This window comes from Rhipicephalus microplus, chromosome X (genome assembly GCF_043290135.1).
Source record: "Rhipicephalus microplus isolate Deutch F79 chromosome X, USDA_Rmic, whole genome shotgun sequence".
Classification (NCBI taxonomy): Eukaryota; Metazoa; Arthropoda; class Arachnida; order Ixodida; family Ixodidae; genus Rhipicephalus; species Rhipicephalus microplus.
This window is the reverse complement of record NC_134710.1, coordinates 292,583,377-292,602,528: the sequence shown is the minus strand read 5'-3', so window position 1 is coordinate 292,602,528 and position 19,152 is coordinate 292,583,377. Positions and strand designations below refer to the sequence as shown.

General features: G+C 48.9%; 1 protein-coding gene across 9 annotated transcripts in view; it reads left to right on the top strand.

Annotated features, from left to right (window-relative positions):
* raw (NDT-like domain-containing protein raw) overlaps positions 1–19,152 on the top strand; it is a 168,436-nt gene that overhangs the window by 120,800 nt on the left and 28,484 nt on the right. The window contains exon 1 of one of the 9 annotated variants that reach the window (XM_037413844.2): positions 12,453–12,600. The exons of 7 other annotated variants lie outside the window; for them this stretch is intronic. The gene's annotated coding sequence lies outside the window, so the exon portion shown is untranslated. Of the gene's footprint in view, positions 1–12,452; positions 12,601–19,152 lie in introns of those variants that run through there. One more of the 9 variants, XM_037413843.2, reaches the window with a different exon arrangement.

Genomic DNA, 19,152 nt, shown 5'->3' with positions numbered 1-19,152 from the left:
ACTGGACATAATATTGGCGAAGGCAAGGATCATACACAATCAGTGTGGCAAAAATAAAAGCAAAAAACATGCACGAGCGAAAAAATGTCTGAATTCGGGCCCTGGACTCGCGCGGACAAAAATGCCGTACGTTTTGGAATTGTCGACTCTGGGCGTCGATGAAGACGCGGCACTTTTCAAGTGAAATATTGATTTATTTAAAAGAAATAATACGCAAGCCACACAGAATGTGCAATACGCCACACAAGCGAACAGCACGTGATGATGATGATTATGACGATGATGATAATGGCCTCTATATATATGGCTCACGCCCACTCTGGGGGTTTGCGTGAGTCTCTCAACGTCAACCTCTTCCTCTTTACACCACAACAGACCATGCGCGTCTCTTTGAAGTGCTAGTGGTGTGCCAACACAATGGTTTCAAAGAGAAAACTTCAGCCAGTCGCGATGAAGGACGTATCATTAGTGAAGCCTCTCGAATTATCACAGAAAGCATTTACAGAGAAAGAACTTTCTGAATTCTCCCTTCAATTTTCATTCACGCAGGGATGGTACTCGCAGACTTTTTTTCCAAGTCACCGCTACATACAAATTGAGGGTATTGAACCTCAAGTACGTGTACATACGTACTATCCACGTGACAGCAGCGTAACGCGGTTATTCCGGGCCGGGCCTAGATTTGTGTGTTCTATTGCCCACGCCTAATGGCTGTTCCGAGATTGGTTTATCATGCTATATGTTACAACAAACAAATGTACTGATTGCTTCCGTATCCCCTGTGACTCGTGCTCCCAGGTACCATTTGCTGAGCCCCGCCGCGGTGGTCTAGTGGCTAAGGTACTCGGCTGCTGACCCGCAGGTCGCGGGTTCGATTCCCGGCTGCGGCGGCTGCATTTCCGATAGAGGCGGAAATGTGGTAGGCCCGTGTACTCAGATTTGGGTGCACGTTAAAGAACCCCAGGTGGTCAAAATTTCCGGAGCCCTCCACTACGGCGTCTCTCATAATCAAATGGTGGTTTTGGGACGTTAAACCCCACATATAATAATATACCATTTGCTGATATAATGAACCAACCAAAGAAGAAACTATGGCGTTATAGCAAAATACACGTGCGTTATTCCACGCCCCTTGCGAAAACAGGAAGTCTAACTGCTGTTTTCAAAGCTATCCCACAGGAAAGCAGCAGAATACGAAGACCAGTCGATGCTGGAAGCAGGGGCTCATTTCACATTAGCATGGAATCATCGTCGCGGCCTCCCACACCAGACGTCAGCGGGAGGCAAATGCGATTCCGCACTCTCCCCTCTCCTCTTGCTTCCCGCATAGCCCGGTAAACAACGACGCCAGAGGAGCGGGAATCACTGTCCGGTGTGGTAATGCCTGAGTCGGCCTTCCACGCACAAGCGCGGAAGTGCGTTCACAGCGTGCGTGCATCGCACTATAGCGCCCCATTCGACTTGCGAAAGTATGTACTGATGCCTAACCATCCATTCTTTTCCGCTCTCTGTGTGAGGGTTCCGTATCCTTTATTGTGTGTCCTTTATTGTGTGACTTGTTTGTACGTTCACTTACGAGCTTATTTTTTTAACCACCTAAGTTCTGAGGTATAATCTCCACGCTTCGCCCCTCGAAAACCATCATTTCGTTCGTCGGTAATGTCATTATTTGCGCTGTTTCACATCTGTTTGCGTATAATTTATCTTTTCATTTTTTTTATTATCGCACCGCAGCACAAAGCACAGGGCCAGTCAGAACATGTCCTGGTAAACGTCGTGCCTCTTTGTTAATCATTCATTCGTTCCGCATACCTATAGGTTATTCCCTGCCCTTATCTGGTAAGCCACAGTTACGCTGTCATGCATGAAAGCGTGATGTGGCACAGCAGCAGCAAAGCTGCTGTACCATCGTGATGTTCCTCAAGTTTGCCTTCTTGCATCCGATAAACGAGACGGAAGAGAAGGGGAGGGGGGGGGGGGCACGAGTGGTTTGCTGTACTATTGAAGGGTCCGCGATGTACATGGGGCCTATAACGTCCATTATGATCTCGTGGTCATTTACCTACCAACAAAACACGAAACCAGCGAAGTGAACACGACCACCAAAACGAAGCCGCGCTTGTGCACTATCATAGACCACTGAAAGGCGAGAAAAACTATGTAAAATAGATTTTTTTAATTATAAATCGAGAATACTATCTATGACCAATATGTTACGGGAGTCCATCACAAGTTTAAGCGTGCAAGTCAGAATAATCCTGACACAACGAAGTTATGGTGGAGACAAGTTCGAAAGAACGCATCTTGCTAACCCTAACTTCGTGTTTCATTTGTCCGTGGTTGCATATTTAATCACGACTTTGTGCGGTAAGTATCTGTTAGAAAAGTTCATCTTCACATGTTCGAACACATAATATTTTTATTTTATTAATGTTATTGTTTACATACTGCAGCCTCAATGAGGCCATTGCAGGAGGGGGAAAAGAAGATAACAAGAATGACAAGTGAACGTTCATGATCCGGCTTTCAGAATTTTTTGAAATGGTGAGGAACAGGCACTTCCGGGCAAAAGTTTTCAGGCTTACATAGTTTTAGGGGAAAATTCATATTTTAGCACGTCAGTTCGGGTGAACAAAGTTACAATGTTGAGGGCGTAGTCACTCCTAGTAGATAGAGGTCTGGTGAACTTAAGATAAACTACGTATAGAGTGTCGAGGCGGGGAGAATTAGTTAGAGTGTAAAGAAATTTAGGGCATTCAACATGGCAACTTTTCGCAAGCTCAAAATTCGTTGGCTCAAAGTTTTTTTCTTGCTAAAAATTCTATAGCGCAGGATGTCTTTGCGAATGCTGGTCTGAAACAAGACAAGATGGACGTACGGAGCATATCCCGTACGCTTCTTACAAAGAAAGCCATGACTGACTTTGTTTATACACCATTAATACACCGCAGAGCGAATTTAGAAAACACGAAAGAATAAAATACAGCGGGGCCAGCTGTCTACTCCCATCAGTAGTTGTTATCTATTTTACTTCTAACACAAACTGTATAGACATGAGCAGCGCTACACAGCCTATACTAAGCTTGCTAATTCAGAAGGGAAAGAATAGAAAGATTGAAATAAACACGATTTAGGAAAAAATTACAAAAAATGAAGGCCCGCCCATCCTTCACCCTCGTTGTCTTCGCGTCCGCTTTTATTTGTGCACTTCATCGTCCATACACTGTTATGCCGCCTTTGGTTGGGTGTTGCATTCACAAAGGTGTACTCCTTTCGCATTGGTATGGCGGACACTCCTACATGCGACTACTGCGGAGATGAAGAAACCATCGAACACGTCCTCTGCAGCTGCGCTTGCTACGACACACAGTGATGCCAGCTACGGATGGTTTTGAATCGACTTGACCCCGGACCATTTTGTGTGCAGAAGATACTAGGACCTTGGGCATCTGCCTCAGTTGCGCAGAAAGCAACTAAAGCACTGCTTCTTTACCTTAAGTCAACAAACCTGAGCGACCGCCTGTGAACTGTGTGTGCTCACCGAGTGTGCTCGTGATTGTGTGTACCTTCTCATCTTTGTGCAACCTCTTTTCTCCCCTTTATCCCTTCCCCAGTGCAGGGTAGCAAACCGGATGTGCGTCTGGTTAACCTCCCTGCCTTTCCTTGTATCTTTATCTCTCTCTCTCTCTCTCATCGTTTATACTGCTCCATTTTTGCATATTTCAAGAAAAGAGAACAAGAACACAGATAGGGGAAGTGTCCTCTCCTTGCTGCCTAATAAACAGCCGTGCTTTTTTTTTTTGCACTGGTTTGCTTTAATCAATTCGCGATTCTCCTAATAGTGTACAGGTGTTGCTTCATGTCGGGTTATCCCGGAAGTATGTACCGGCAATTACTCCGCTGCGGCGTCGGGGCATGCAAGATATGTCAGCACGTGTCCATCAGACTATCTCGGAAAAGGGAGTGGTGGTCGTGGTCATTTCCTTTGATTTGCAGTTGCCGTACACACGCCACCAGGAAATTGCGTTCTGAAAAATGTCTAGCAATCGCTTCCTTTCCACAACACAGCTCCGGCGAGGCCCGCTGATAGTTCGCACTGTCGACCGTCGTTGAACTTTGTGGGCGGAACAGGGATATAGCGCGTCCAGTTTTGAGCGCTCGCGTTGGAATGCTTGCAGTCGTCCTGGAAAACACTGACGCGGTGCGCGCTAGAACCACCTGATGCCATTTTCACCCAGCACTTAGGAGTGAGGCAGTGGAACAACCTTGCTGAAAATACGAGCCAACGTTGTGTGTGTGTGTGTGTGTGTGTGTGTGTGTGTGTGTGTGTGTGTGTGTGTGTGCGTGTGTGTGTGCGTGTGTGTGTGTGTGTGCGTGTGCGTGTGTGTGTGCATGTGCGTGTGTGTGTGTGTGTGTGTGTGCGTGTGTGTGTGTGCGTGTGTGTGTGTGTGTGCGTGTGTGTGCGTGCGTGTGTGTGTATGTGTGTGTGTGTGCGTGTGTGTGTGTGTGTGCGCGTGATGACGGAGTGCACAGTCGCTCCTCAATCGGCCTGCGAGAGTGCCACAGGATTCTTTCAAACGTGCTGTGCCACGCGCAAGCGAACGCTGCGAGTAAGACGGTATAACGCACTGACACGTAAAGACATGGGCTAGAGAGGAAACAGAAGGATGTGCCGTCCCCTATGTGCGTCCTTTTCTGCGATATTTTGATTTATTCTCCGTCATGAAGCAAACTAACCCCGACGACATATCTCGTGGAGGACGTTCCGTGGCCGAATTCACAAAACTTCTGTTTTATAAGTGACGCGTTTTTGTTTCTACTGATCAGCTGCTTCACTAATAATATGTCCCGCGTCGGGATTAACGCTGTGCATAACAGTAAAAGTGGTAGCGGCAAAGTCTTTTGTTCTTCTTCCAGATTCCGCTTGTGGTGTCTTTTGAAGAACGATGTATGCCCTGAGTTTGATTAGCGCACACAGACGCGCACGCGTCCGCATGAATCTGCATAGTCTTGTTTGGCTGTAGACCCAGGTTCGAGACCCAGGCTCGAGGCCGGTCGCGGCCGTTGAATGTGCCATGGTTCAAGTCCGTGCACTGCGCCGTGTTGTCAATGCACTTTAAAGAACACCAAATGGTCGAAATCATGTGAAGTCCTCCAGTTCAGTTTTCCTCTTTTGGAACATTTTGGCTGCAAACCTACCATGATGCCGCTCCGAAGAGTTCAGGGCACAAAATTGATAGAGAGATAACATCAGCTTATTTTTAATTAAAAAGCAGCAACATCGACAACATTATTATCGAACACTCACACAGATCCAAAACAAAGTAGGGCTGTACAATGCCAGAATTGTTCAGTGAAAGCAGGTGAAGACATACAGCACCAAACACTCCCGGAAGTAACTTTTTCCAATTATAGCTCGAGTTATTTTTCTCATTTATAGTGGGCGTCTTATACACTAAATGAAGAATAAGCCTCGATGTTTACCGTCACCTCATAATGCATGCGTATGCCTCGCCGTGGTGGCTAAGGTACTCGGCTGCTGACCCGCAGGTCGCGGGATCGAATCCCGGCTGTGGCGGCTGCATTTCCGATGGAGGCGGAAATGTTGTAGGCCCGTGTGCTCAAATTTGGGCGCACGTTAAAGAACCCCAGGTGGTCGAAATTTCCGGAGCCCTCCACTACGGCGTCTCTCATAATCATATGGTGGTGTTGGGACGTTAAACCCCACATATCAATCATAATGCATGCGCATATTGTCTAAGTTTTGACATCGTGGTCGACGACCAGTTTTCTATCAGCACTGATTAGTAACAGGAAAATCGCCGATGAAAAATAGTTAAGTTCTCCAAAATATAAAGAACGTTTATTTTCTAACGTATGCCGGACTTTGTGGCGGACATATGTGTGTCCACGAGCGCCAGGCAGAGTTTATAGCCACAAGCGCCGGGCAATATCGCAATATGCGCTGCTTGGTATGATAATATGGCGTTTTGCCAAAAGCTCTGCAGCACCGCATCGATCATATAAATTGGTCTATTGCACCACACCTAACGTGAATATAACCAAGTTGTTGTGTTTCGTGTTTTTTTTTAGCTCTTGCGGAATACACGGTGGTCATGGGTTCAACCCTGCAATTGGGGTAAACATTTGAATGGAGTCCGGAAATGCAAAGGCAACAGTGCGTTGAGAAAATTCGTGTTACTACAACGCATCCTCACTTTCGAAGCTCTTCACTATCTTCTATAGTTCAGGTACAAGCTTTGAGAGTGTGGTGCGATTTGCTATCATCGTTACTACGATCCGTGTGCGCCCAGTGTCACGCCGCAGACAAGACGCAATGCTGCATGTAAAATATGAGCCGCAGTTAGCAACCTCAACGGTCTTTCTTTTTCTAATTATAGCTCATTTTGTGTCCCATCGCACAGACATCGCTTGCGATACTAGTGGACTCGATGATTGTGCTGCGTTATCTTGCAGATGAGCATACAGCGCGCAGCATGTGCGGTTTGTCGAAGTGCTGCATGCGGTAGTTCGGACATGATGCACTTCATGTGTGGTGCCTGTATCTGCGCGCAGCATGGACTCTAAACCTGCAAGCAGGCTCGATGGTGGACATTGTTTGACGCGAGAAGCGCGCGCTCACACCGCCAACCAGCAGCGCAGCGGAACGCAAGAAAAGCAAAATTTTCCACGGCTCCCTAGAGACGCGAGCGACGTCTGCGCGGATTGCTCGCAAAACGGGGAGCATTGCGCGATCCGGAGTCAACTCGGCTGACGACCGACAGAAGTAAGCAAGAAGGAACGGTGCATCGGAGGCCGGAGAAAAAGGAGGACGCCGCAACTCGCGACGGAAACGTGGACTCTGCACTACATAGTGGACCGCATACGGGCGCGGTCAGGGCCTGCCCCGATAGCCTGTGGGCATACGGGAACCGCACCGGACTGCACATATACGGCAAGCATCTCATCCAAGCCAGAGTCATCCTTTGCCAAGGCAGTCTTAGCAGTGCCGGATTACTGGTTAGTACGGAAACACCGTACGATCGTGGTCGGCACGTAAATTTTTTTGAAACTCTTTTAGCTCCTTGAGTTGCTCATGGCGTACGATTACGCCAGGCTAATAAAGATCACCAAAGAACCTACATGCCGATCACCACGGTGTATACGCTGTTTGAGTACTTACCGTACGGTAGACACTGCTAGAGAAGACCCTGGTAAAAAAAAAAAGCACCAAGGAATACACATCTCGTGCAAGAGTCGTATACAATCAAACGAAGCTAAATTAGGACGCATATCGTTCTGCAAGCACAACTGATAGCGCATTATTAAATTGAGGTGAATGCGGAGCAGGGGCACGGACGCGTTGCAAGGTGACCTTCTATAAGGTACCTGTATGATGTCCATCGTATGTCTTTACCTGCGTTCCTAACCATTGCTGTATGACAGGTGTCGCCTGGGCATCCATGGCGTGGATTAGCTGGCCATATCGCGCACTTATCGTAAGGGATATAAAGATAAAGAATTCAAGCAATTTTGCTAGGACCGCCTCCACGTTTGTTTCGTCTCAAATAGCGAAAGATGGGTGCGCAAGCTTCGTATGTGCAAAGTCAGTGGATGGTTCTGAAGCTAAGCAAAAATCAAATAACCCCTTTCTTCCAGCAGAATTCGGAGCTGAGCTTTGGCTTGTTGTGCTATCACCGGCGTGCCCTCGTTTCGCCGCAGGAGCGCTTCACGCACGCGCCCACTGGAGCTCGCTATTTCCTAACAAGCATCGATTGTCTCCGTGCAGTGTCGATGATAATCGTCTCCATATAAAATATGCTTGTTCGAGTCGCATACCTGCACAAATGCACTCGAGCTGAGCGGCAGAACGCTCGATTTTATGTTTACTGGAGATAAAGTATTATGTCCCCGACTGTACAGCCTGTTACGGTCCGATAACGACAACCCTTTCCTATCGTGAAAGAGATTCAGTTGAGGCTTAGGAGCACAAATGCAATACACGAGTGACAGAAATTGTTTCTGGCAGATGAAACGTTCCCCATACACCTGCATTTTGAAACAGCTCTATATCTGTCACGTACATAGATCGATAAGCTTGCGCGCATGGACACTTGTCTGAGCTGGCAGGTAATTATCGTTCCTGTGCCACGCCACTATCAGTTCTTGGATGGAAATCGTGCGACCGATATATTGAGAATGTTTAGAGAGCGTGCATACGCCGTGGCTTTTCGAAAAGTACTCTCAACTCCGGCTTAATTATACCACAAGCCATGGTGCAGGTGGTTCAAGAACATTTATTCAGAAAAGTGCAGGGTTCCACAGTACAACTTGGGTAATTTCCCTGTTCTGGAAGTCGACTGGAGATGATTGCCGCTCGAGCGTTGAGCTTCTAGTATAGAGCAGCCAGGACAAGAGGCGTCCTAACCCCTTCTTGTACAAGGGGGAAGTGGGATGAAAAAATGAAAGGATATGACGCGGGGGGGCTGCAATCATGTGATAGATGCCGGCCAGGACCCCACGATGCACACAGTAGCCGTGTATGCCAGACATGAAATTCTGGGCGGCCGCAGGACACATGCAGGTATTAGTCTGCATGTGTAACCCCCGTAATTTATTCTGCGCCACGTACGTGCCGCTTTCACTTTCCGCTCTCTCGCTGTTTATTGAGCGCTCGGCTGGCTCACGGTGTACCTCCATCGAACTGGCATCTGCAGCGGAGTGTGTGTAACGTAGGCATTTTTCAGCGAGCTCGTCCAGCGAGGCTGAAAGCCCACCTGTCGAAACTGATGTTCCATCACACGTTTTTCGCTCAATCAAGTGACACTTAAATACCATGATAGCGAAGCGGCACTATGGGCACGTTACGCGCAACGTGCGGGTGTCTGAATGCCTTCGCCAGGCGAACTTCCGCATGTGTGTTCACAAAACAGTTCGTTCGCTATTACGAGTTGTCCGTATCTCGTATAGTCGTGTCGGGAGATGGAGATACCAGGGAAATGTCGAGGAGGGAACAGAACTGGAGCGAGAGCGCTGATGGAGACGGCCGCCCGGTGATGCGCAGTCGACCTTCGGCAGTCAGCGAAGCCAAATTCTCTGTGGAACACGTCCGTGAATACAACCGAACTCAGGACATGCGGCTCCAATAGATGAATTCGATCGGTCGTCCAGGAGGGGGGGTCCATATCGCGGTCCCGTCGATCGTTCGTTGTCGAGAGAATCGATAGATGCCTGTGTACGCGAATCACTCAAAATATGCATGGGTGAGCAGCGATTGCTTCCTCGAAGTGCTTCTCCGCAGAAGCGGTCACCTCAACGGCTCTTTCGGAGGGTAGGAGTGTGGTAGAAAAAGGCACACTCAAGCATTGATTTTTTTTCTTCTTACATCGAGCTTCATTTTGTAACTACACGTTGCCAAGTGTGCAATTACTATTCCTGACCATTTTCCATAGCGCATTCCGCATTGAAAACATTTCGTATTGTCCTTCAGTCAACAAACTGGAAATCACTTCGTTAAATCATAAGGGTCGAAGAAGTGGAAAGAATGCGGCGAACATCAAGTCACCAAGACGAATACTTGGAAAAGGCGATTTGCGCGTTGTCTAAGATAACCGAGGCAAACTTTTCAGCGAGTTCTACTGTGTGATAAAAATACAGAGGAATTCCGTACTAAATCGTCGACACTATATTTACATAAATATAGCCACCAACCTGGTTGCTTGGGCAAGTTGGCACGAAATACGACATGCTTCACATACATCGCGGAAAGCTTGACAGTAAAAAAAAAAAAAACTGAACCAGTAAGTGAAAAGCACATACGGTCGTCTGTGTCTTTCTTCGACTCGTCCAGCTTTTTTTTTTTTTTGCGCTGTTTTGTGTGAAGTGTACAAGCAGTCTGTGTAGCAAAGATATCGAAGTGTCACCTGTAACTGTCGGGATAAAGTTACAACTTTCTAACTAGTGGCAATGAATACGTGAACTGACGGAAGATGTAATAATGAACAAAAATACAAAAAAGTGGCATAGCTTTATACGTAAAGTTTCAATACCTTAATGTACCTGATAAATCAAAAAAGGCATAATATCAGTATACTACAAGAACTGAAATTCTAAACGAGTAGAGACTGGCAAATTGGAGAAATACGTATCATCTGACCCTCCTGAATGAAGTATAACCATTAATTAGAGCGTCATTTACGCCACTAAGCAACCAAATAATAATTATTGAGGGGCTGCACATGCACTCACGAACTCAACAATAAAATGCAAAGGCCAGGAGGCTATGCAACCTTGATATCTGAACAGTCTTCTGCGACGCGTCGACGAGGCTAATTGCTCAAATAATTGCTCAAATAAAAAAACTGGCATCGCGAACGCTGAAATGTGGTCAGAGGCACAAAATTTACAGGAAGTTCGTGTTTTTTTTTTTAATAGCAACATGGCACTCCAGACACACTAAGCGTCCTCAGTCTAGACAGACTGAGCGTTCAAAAATAAAAGCTGGATTTTTAAACGTTGATCCGACAGCCTTAGCGTAGGTACGCAGCTGCAACTTCAGCAACGATGAATGAGGTCGTGCTCGAAGCGCTGGTGAAAGTATATAGTGTTGCTACGCAGTGAACTATATCGACACGCGAACGGTTCAAGCATCGCGTCCGTTTCTAGCGCCCGGTTGGACGCGTGTTATATGTCACAGGAGAGTGTTATTTTGTATTACTCGACTTGAAAACATGCACAATATACACGCGGATATAATAATGGGAGGGAGCAGCGGTAGGCTGACAAATCCTATCCTGAAGGTGCGCAATGACAGAAAGAATAGACAAAAGCTACCAGGTAAGGCTGCGAACAAGAGCCACTCATTATTGTTAGCTTTCGTTTTTTTCTTTTTGGAATTACTTTCCATTGTGTACTTTTATTTATTGACGTGCACTCTATAATTGAAGTTTTCATTGTTACTATTGTTACTTGATCAATAGCACGTGTGAACTTAATTATGGGATCTTTTCTCATACCACGCCAGAAAGCCAAAGCGTTATACAAACCCGAGCCTTACAATGAGTGTAGCTACGTCAAACAATTCTTACGGAGAAGCTATACTTGGAGAGTTTCGAATGATAGAGCGTCTTGTTATTTTGTGTGTGTGTGTGTGTGTGTGTGTGTGTGTGTGTGTGTGTGTGTGTGTGTGTGTGTGTGTGTGTGTGTGTGTGTGTGTGTGTGTGTGTGTGTGTGTGTGTGTGTGTGTGTGTGTGTGTGTGTGTGTGTGTGTGTGTGTGTGTGTGTGTGTGTGTGTGTGTGTGTGTGTGTGTGTGAGAGAGAGAGAGAGAGAGAGAGAGACCAAAAAGCGCAGCAAACTGCGTTCGCCATCCTGCTAGGTGCAAACCCTGTACAGTTGCGTTCATGTCACTGGTTGCTCACTCTAGTATGTGCTCATAGCTTCTACTGCGCTCGCCGTAAAGCCACCTCGAGCGCTGTTGTCACCTGTTTCCTGCTGTCAGTAAGACGCGGTGTCAACGAAAGTTGAGTGCTTTCTTTTCGTTCTTTTGTGAAGTGCAGGTGCTCCGTTCCGTGATTCGTCCACGGCCTGTGCACATCAATGGCACTAGAAATTCTTTCTAGCGCATTTTGATTGATGTGTGGCGTTTAACGTCCCAAAACCACCATATGATTATCAGAGACGCCGTAGTGGAGGGCTCCGGAAATTTTGACCACCTGGGGGGTAGCGCATTTTGCAACGACACATGTAATAATATTCATCGCATTTGGGAACTCATGCCGGCTCTCACCAACTACTTTTCATGAAAACTCACGACGCAATAAATTGTTTTAAGAGTGAATTCCTGATGTTTTGAGTGTTATTGGTGGAGGCGATGCGGACAACCAATGATCATTTAAGAGAAAGTCTGTGTGCATTATTCCGCCAGCTGGTTACGTTACTTTACATTTCAACCTTTAGTATGACAATTTTGTTTCGAGCTCGCTTCCGAAAGTGATTCGTTTTAAACGAGCGCCTTCGTATAGCATGCACAAGTTAGTAGGGATGCAACGGTGGATTTACGATGATCTCGTTGTGCCGGCTAAACATTCTACAAACAATTTAAGGGCTGAATTCACAAAACTAATCCCGCTACTGTATATTGCTGTTCGTGAGCATCCCTTGCCATTCGCCGGCCTCTCTTCGCTCATATATCAGGTGTCCAGCATCGCGATTGGTCGAAATTAGCTTCCTTCGCCTTTTTTTGCCCCCGGATATGGGGGCCGAGTTTATTGGCCCCGACCGTCGACAGCCGCTGTGGCGTGCATGGCTCTCGGTCCACCAAGTCGTTGCGCGGTCACCGCGTTCCGAGCAGCCGTTGCGGCGGCAGCGCCGTCTGCGCGCACGAAGCGGTACGACCGCTCCGACGAGTCGGCCGGCCAAAAGGGCCGCGCGTCGGGCGCGCCGGCCACAGTCGAGCGACTGGTGCGCCCACGAGAGATACGCGTCAGGCATTGCTCCGCAACGTCGTTCTCTCCGCACACTCTGGATACGACGCCACACACGTCTCCCCTGTGCGGGCCTGCGAGCCACCGGACACACCATGCGTCCAGCACGGGGAATCGGTGAGTGCCGCCCGACGAGGCGTTTTCGACGCGGGGTACCCCGCGGTTTTTTTATTACGAGCGTGCAACTTGCGATTGCCCCGCATTCGAGCGGCCGGATCGGGTTTCTGCACCAGTTCATCGTCTTGTTAACGAGCGCTTCAGTGGTGATAATGACGGCGCGTGCAAGAACGAAGTTTCAGGGCGCGCGAACGCCAGGCGGCTAAAGAAGTCAGTGGCGGCGTCTCGTATGAAGAAGCGGCGCGTCCTACGCCCACGCGTCCCCATTCCGACGCGCATCATGAGCAGCGCGTCTATTTAAAAGGCGCGGAACCCGCGCACAGCCGTGGCGTCGCCCGGCGTCAGGCGGTCTGCTACTCACGGGAATGCGTTTCCTACGGAGGAAGCTGCAGCCCTCCGCCCGACGTGCTTTGCAGGCACGCTATAGCGCATCGTCCCAAGAACCGCGTCGCTTTGCTTCCGAATCTTGTATCTGAGAACAAGCCACTGCACTCATCCATCGATAATGTTTGCAGTGACGTTTTCTCTTTAATCAACTTTTTTTTTCTTCTCGATACCGCTCGCGTTGTGGTACCGACTCGAATTGCGCACAGCCAGCGAGTGTCGTAACTTCGCGCTGTTCGGGTTGGTACCATGAGAACGTCGCTTAGTCTATCGGCCAGGTGTGACGTGGCGCGAAATCGGCTATCGCGCTGTCGGTGATAAACCTTCAGAGAATACCAGCAGCAACACCTACGCGATATGGCAGCCGGGGGTGGTCGTATACCTGCCGCATGCAGATATGATGAAGACGACGGAAGAACGCTCGTCTTGAATGTGAGCGTCGTATCTTAGTGCCCAGCGTGACGTTGTTTATATTAACCGTGCATGCAAAAAGGAACCCTTCGAAGATTGCCCTTTTTTAGGTGTATCGCGCGAACCATGAAACAACATTTTTGGCAATAAAGATGGGAAGGTGGGCCACTATACGTAGTACAAAAATTTCGATTGATATGTGGAATAGAACGTCCCAAAACCACCACATGATTATGAGAGACGCCATAGTGGAGGGCTCCGGAAATTTCAACCACCTGGTGTTCTTTAACGTGCCACCAAATCTGAGCACACAGGACTTCGGTATTTTAGCCTCCATCGAAAATGCAGCCACCGCAGCCAGGATTCGATCCCACGACCTGCGAGTCAGCACCTCAGTACCTTAGCCACTAGACCACCGTGGCAGGAGCCACAGTACGAAAAATTTCACCAAGCACTTGCAAGAAATCGAAATGAAGTATTTGGCCCGGCTCGGAAGAGGCTGTGATGGCTGCAGACATTCCAAAATTGTATTTGATTAGAAGAGGTGGAGTCTGTTTTTATTTATTTATTTACTTATTTATTTTAAAAAGTATCGAGGAGCAGCAAGTTTAGTGGACCGTGGTCGGGAATATATGAAGCCAGAAGAAAAAGGGACAAGAAGAGAGCAGAGTGGAGTAGGGAACCAACGGGGGTTAAGGATATCATAGCTGAAATCAAGAAGAGGAAATGGACATGGGCCAGGCATGTAGCGCGTAGACAGAATAACCGATGGTCATTAAGGGTAACTATAACTGGATTCCCAGAGAAGGCAAGCGGGTTAGGGGGAGACAGAAGTTTAGGTGGGCAGATGAGATTAAGAAGTTTGCGGGTGTCAATTGGCAGCAGCAAGCACAGGACCGGGTTAACTGGCGGAACATGGGAGAGACCTTTGTCCTGCAGTGGACGTAGTCAGGCTGATGATGATGATCGCGTGTTCTGGGTGTGAAAGGAGATAATCAGGGTGACGGGCACTTCCATGCTGAGGCCGGCGCGGCACAACGCCCCCCGCGAGCGCACCAGTGACGGCGGCCTCTGCAGGGCATCTCGACGCTCCACTTTGTTCGAGCGAGGCCACGCGTCTCCCTCTGCATTGCGGAAGCTCCTGCGACCCTGGCGCGTTTCCTGGCGGCCACGACTGGCTGCGCGAGCGAGGCGGAAGAAGGCGTCACACCCAGCTGGCTTGTGCAAGTGGACGCGCGAGTGCATAATACACAGAGCGAGGCCATGTATTCCATAGGGGTACAGCTCGTCGATGAATTAACAACCCGCCGGACACACGCGGTGCAGTCGATAAAGACTGTCATTCATTGATTGGTATGTGGGGTTTAACGTCCCAAAACCACCATATGATTATGAGAGACACCGTAGTGGAGGGCTCCGGAAATTTCGACCACCTGGGGTAATTCAACGTGCACCCAAATCTGAGCACACGGGCCTACAATTCCGCCTCCATCGGAAATGCAGCCGCTGCGGCCGGGAATTGATCCCGCGACGTGCGGGTCAGCAACCGAGTACTTTAGCCACTATATACCACCATGGCGGGGCAAAAAGACTGCCATTCAGGCGATCGCGCAGTGCGTCAGATCAATGTTGATAGGCGTGCGCCTCCCGTAAACTTACTTTGCTCTCCGTAAAAGTTGTTCGTTATTGTTCTCCGTGTGTGTGTGTGTGTGTGTGTGTGTGTGTGTGTGTGTGTGTGTGTGTGTGTGTGTGTGTGTGTTTAGATTCTGCCGCGAAAGTCAATACCCTCGTATAACAATCATGGCATGACACGAAGGAAACTCGAAGCCATTTCCACCTCGTGTGTTGGTTATAATCCTCGCCGAGTCTTTCTATCTAACGTGATGCGGCGACGATACGCCGAGGTGTCTCGGAGCCACTTGGAAGAAAACGCGAGGCCGGAAATAGCCGGAAGCGCGCCTTCTCCGAGCACTCTCAACAATCAAGGTCAGGTGAATAGCTGAGGTGTCGGCGACGGTTCGACAGTCGAGCCCGGCGCTGCTGTCAGGTGCGACACGGAGACGCTGCTAAACGCTGCCCGCAGGCGGTCTCTGGCGGCAGGAGGGCTGCAGGTATACGCACACTGAGCGCGTCCTCGTCTCGACAGGGCCGTGACTTGTGTGTACACAACGCTCGGGGAACGCCTCGTCGGACACGCACCGTCAGCCAAGAGACGCATGCTGCGCATCACCGGAGCGCGATAAATGCGCGCGCATTCGGGCACTGTGGTGCGATGCGCGCGCGCGATTAACAAGGCGGCTTTGGACCTCGCTGGTCCAGCTTCATAGTTGCGCTCCTTGTGGACGTGAAAGGCTGCGCTTTTGGGAGTATGCAATCGCGATCAATATGACTGGCGACAGGGAAGCACACGAACTCCAAGATCGCGCACGGCCTCCACCGGCCCTTATTTTCACGAGAAAACGCTGCTCTCTAATTTGGAGATCATCCCAAAAACAATATGTATGGAAATAACGGAAAGTTGAAGCCGTGTGAAATCTCTGAACTCCTTGAGGCCACGCGCTCCCGTGTTGCTAATCATATTGGGCGTGACTGGCTCATGCCGCATGGTATGGTGGATATACTGCGTGTAATGGCTATGTGGAATGGCTCCTCGGAATGGCTCCCTGGAATGGCTATGTGCAGCTGGGAAGCGTTTACACGGGACATTAAGACTCATAATGGTTGTTTAATCAGTGTATAGGATGAGTGGGTCGGTCGCCTACTACACACGTCGTCAGAAATCGAAGCCATGCACGCCATCATGCCCACGCCACTGAAACGCCGCAGCCATACCATCATGGTGGGTTCGCTTCACCATCATAAGCTTATTAATCTTGGGAAACTAAATGCTTCAGCGGGGCACGATAGATATTATCTCACTTAGAGGTCCAGATACACGGGTATACAAGGTGATGGATGCTACAGCCGACATTTTCGCAAGAAAAACTTATCCAAACGCCTGTATTTCATTATTGGGATCGTCTGTGAGCGCACTTGCCCGCGCGGTGTATTCGAAGCTTTTTGGCCAAGCAAGCATTTTGGCCGAGTTGTCTTTGAAACAAACTTTCCGTGCACGTGTACACACAAGACAACAACACGAAAGCATAGAGAGAGAGAGCGCGCGCACATACGTATGCACAGCCGGGGAAAGAGGGGTCCCGTTTTTAAGCTGACGGAGCTCTGAGGAGGAGGAGAGTGCAGTGGGCGCTGCTGCATCCTATTTCGAAATCTCGTCGATGACCTTTGCTACTCGAATAATATCTTTATGGCCGTGGGATAAGAGAAGGAAAAAAAAAAAAAAAACACCGTGACGGCCACGGCGCTCAGTGGTGTTGCGTGTACGTTTATAGCAGGTACGCGCTTGATACGCCGCTGCTGTCCCTTTGCGGCGATTCGCACAGCGCGGCAGATGTGCCTCCGGTAAGAACCTTTATTACCGGCTGCAGACAAGAGTGCCAGCACACGGGACATGTGCGGGGGGTAGAAACGTACCCCCCCTCCTCCTTACAAAAGGTCCGAAAGTTGCTACGAATCGGTGAAGAGTGCGGCGAGGCCGACGCAAACTGCGGAGAAATGCCCGTGCATATGGCGCGCGGTTGCCCCAAGGACGACGCCCCTGTTGCACCCTGACGAGAAATGGATCCCTTTTGCGGGCATTCCTTTCTCCGCCGCGCGCGCTGTCTGCGCTGTCCCGGTGAAACCGGCCCCAGCGCAGCGTTCGGGACGCGACCCTTGGGCAAGCGCGGCGCCGTTCGAACGGCGTTCGTCGAGCGAGCCCGGCGGATGAAGGCTTCATTCTCGGTGCGCTACGCCGGAGGGATTTGCCATGCGCCTCCGCAATTGTGCCGGAGCACGCGTTGTTGCATTACAACGCAGCCTGGGAACAGGATACGCGCGTGTCCTTACGGGGCGTGGCGCGCGAACCGACACGGCAGGCCCGTCGGAGAGCCCATTACTCGAGTCCTCAACCTCCTTTATAACCAATGTTTATCTTTGGTAATAGAAACCTGTCTGTTTGGAGAAGATAGAAGAGATCGAATTAAGTATTCGAACATCTCTGCCCTGCGCGCCACAACGGAAGTCGAGACCAGGAATCCACCCTCGCTCCTACTCTGCTTTGATTGTAGCAACGAGTCACCACGGCGTCACAGATCTTTCGTTGCAGTTCTCTACTAAGGAACTTATGTCACCTATGGTTACTGAGGGTCGGCAGCTTGTCAACAAGGCTCTTGTTGGGTTTGTGGTCGTATATCATCTTGCAGGTTGTGAGCGAACAAAAAGAATGAGCCAAGGACAAGCTAAGATCAACAAAAGCACGCCGTTTCCGTGAACATTGGTAAACCTAACGCGTTGGAGACCTTTCGCCGAGACCATTCGCGTTGACTCGAGGAATGAAGACGTTGCTCTGCTGCTGTGGACACGGTCGCAGTTTCATTTCACGGCCTGGTGTATTTGTACTTAAAAGTGCTTGTTGGTGGACGGGGCTTCCACCAAGGTCCCTCTCATGTACCATTTTGATTTGGGTTTCCCCTGAAACTGTTCGATTTAAATACAAATCTACCGAAGACACTGTATTATATATGGTATACACACACGTATACTCACTGTAAAAACAAGCGCCGATGACGCTCATCTAACGTTTTGGCTTCGTTGTAATGTCATCTATTCACTTTTTCTGAGTGAAACGAGTGAGGTACTTGTGGCTGTGTTTGCTTGCACTGATTCGGGCGTATCGGTATATATACAGCGTGGCGCGTTTCTCTGGTCCATTCCGAGCGAATATTCCGGCCGCTCAGCGTCTGTCCGAGGAGCGAACACCGACAACGATTCGGTTTGTGCTCCCTCGTGAATTTAGCACTGACGCTCCGAATGAACCAGCAGAATTCAGCCTCAGCCCGCCACTCATGGAGTAGTAGGGCAGCCTTCTGTCATTCTTCGCAAATTTAACAAAGCTGAACCAAATATAGGAGTTTGCGCTGGCACCGTGAAATGTCTCGCTCCATTCGGCCACTCTTACTTGCGTAATGAGTGTGCCTTTTGTTACACTTTATTCCGGGTTTTTACGCGCCAAACGCATGATCGAGACTCGCCGTAGTAAAGGGTCCAAAGTCCAGATTAACTTTGGCCACCTGGGGGGCCACCTTGCGTTTGTTGCGGCTGCAGGTGCTCTCGTGAGTTGAAAACTCGTGCCGCTTGCGCGTGAAAATAAAGGGGTTTCCCTGGCAAACTGCTAAAAAAATGGCTGAAAATGAAAACAGGATTTTCTGGCAGCTGGCCCTCCAGAAAATGTATGTGGTCGTCAGTTTGTATTTAGAGAAAATTATGTAGTCTGAATATATATATATATATATATATATATATATATATATATATATATATATATATATATATATATATATATATATATATATTCGTGCTGGTAAATCTGGTATTTGTACGGCAGAAATTCTGTGCCAGTGCAAACTTGTAGCGCCGCATTTGTTTCAGGCGACGGTACCCATACGTCGTCCCACTAGCCAGTCACTGCACCTGGTGCACTCGACAAGACTTTTTTTTTGCTTGTTTTAGGTTGCTTTCATTGCCAACTGGTTAAACTACAGCAAAACTCGTCAGGCACCTACAAAATAGAAATGCAGTGCTCGCAGTTAGAAAACGTCGTTTGTGTGGGCTCGAACTGTAGATCATGGCACGGATCCTAACAAAACAAAACCGCAATTA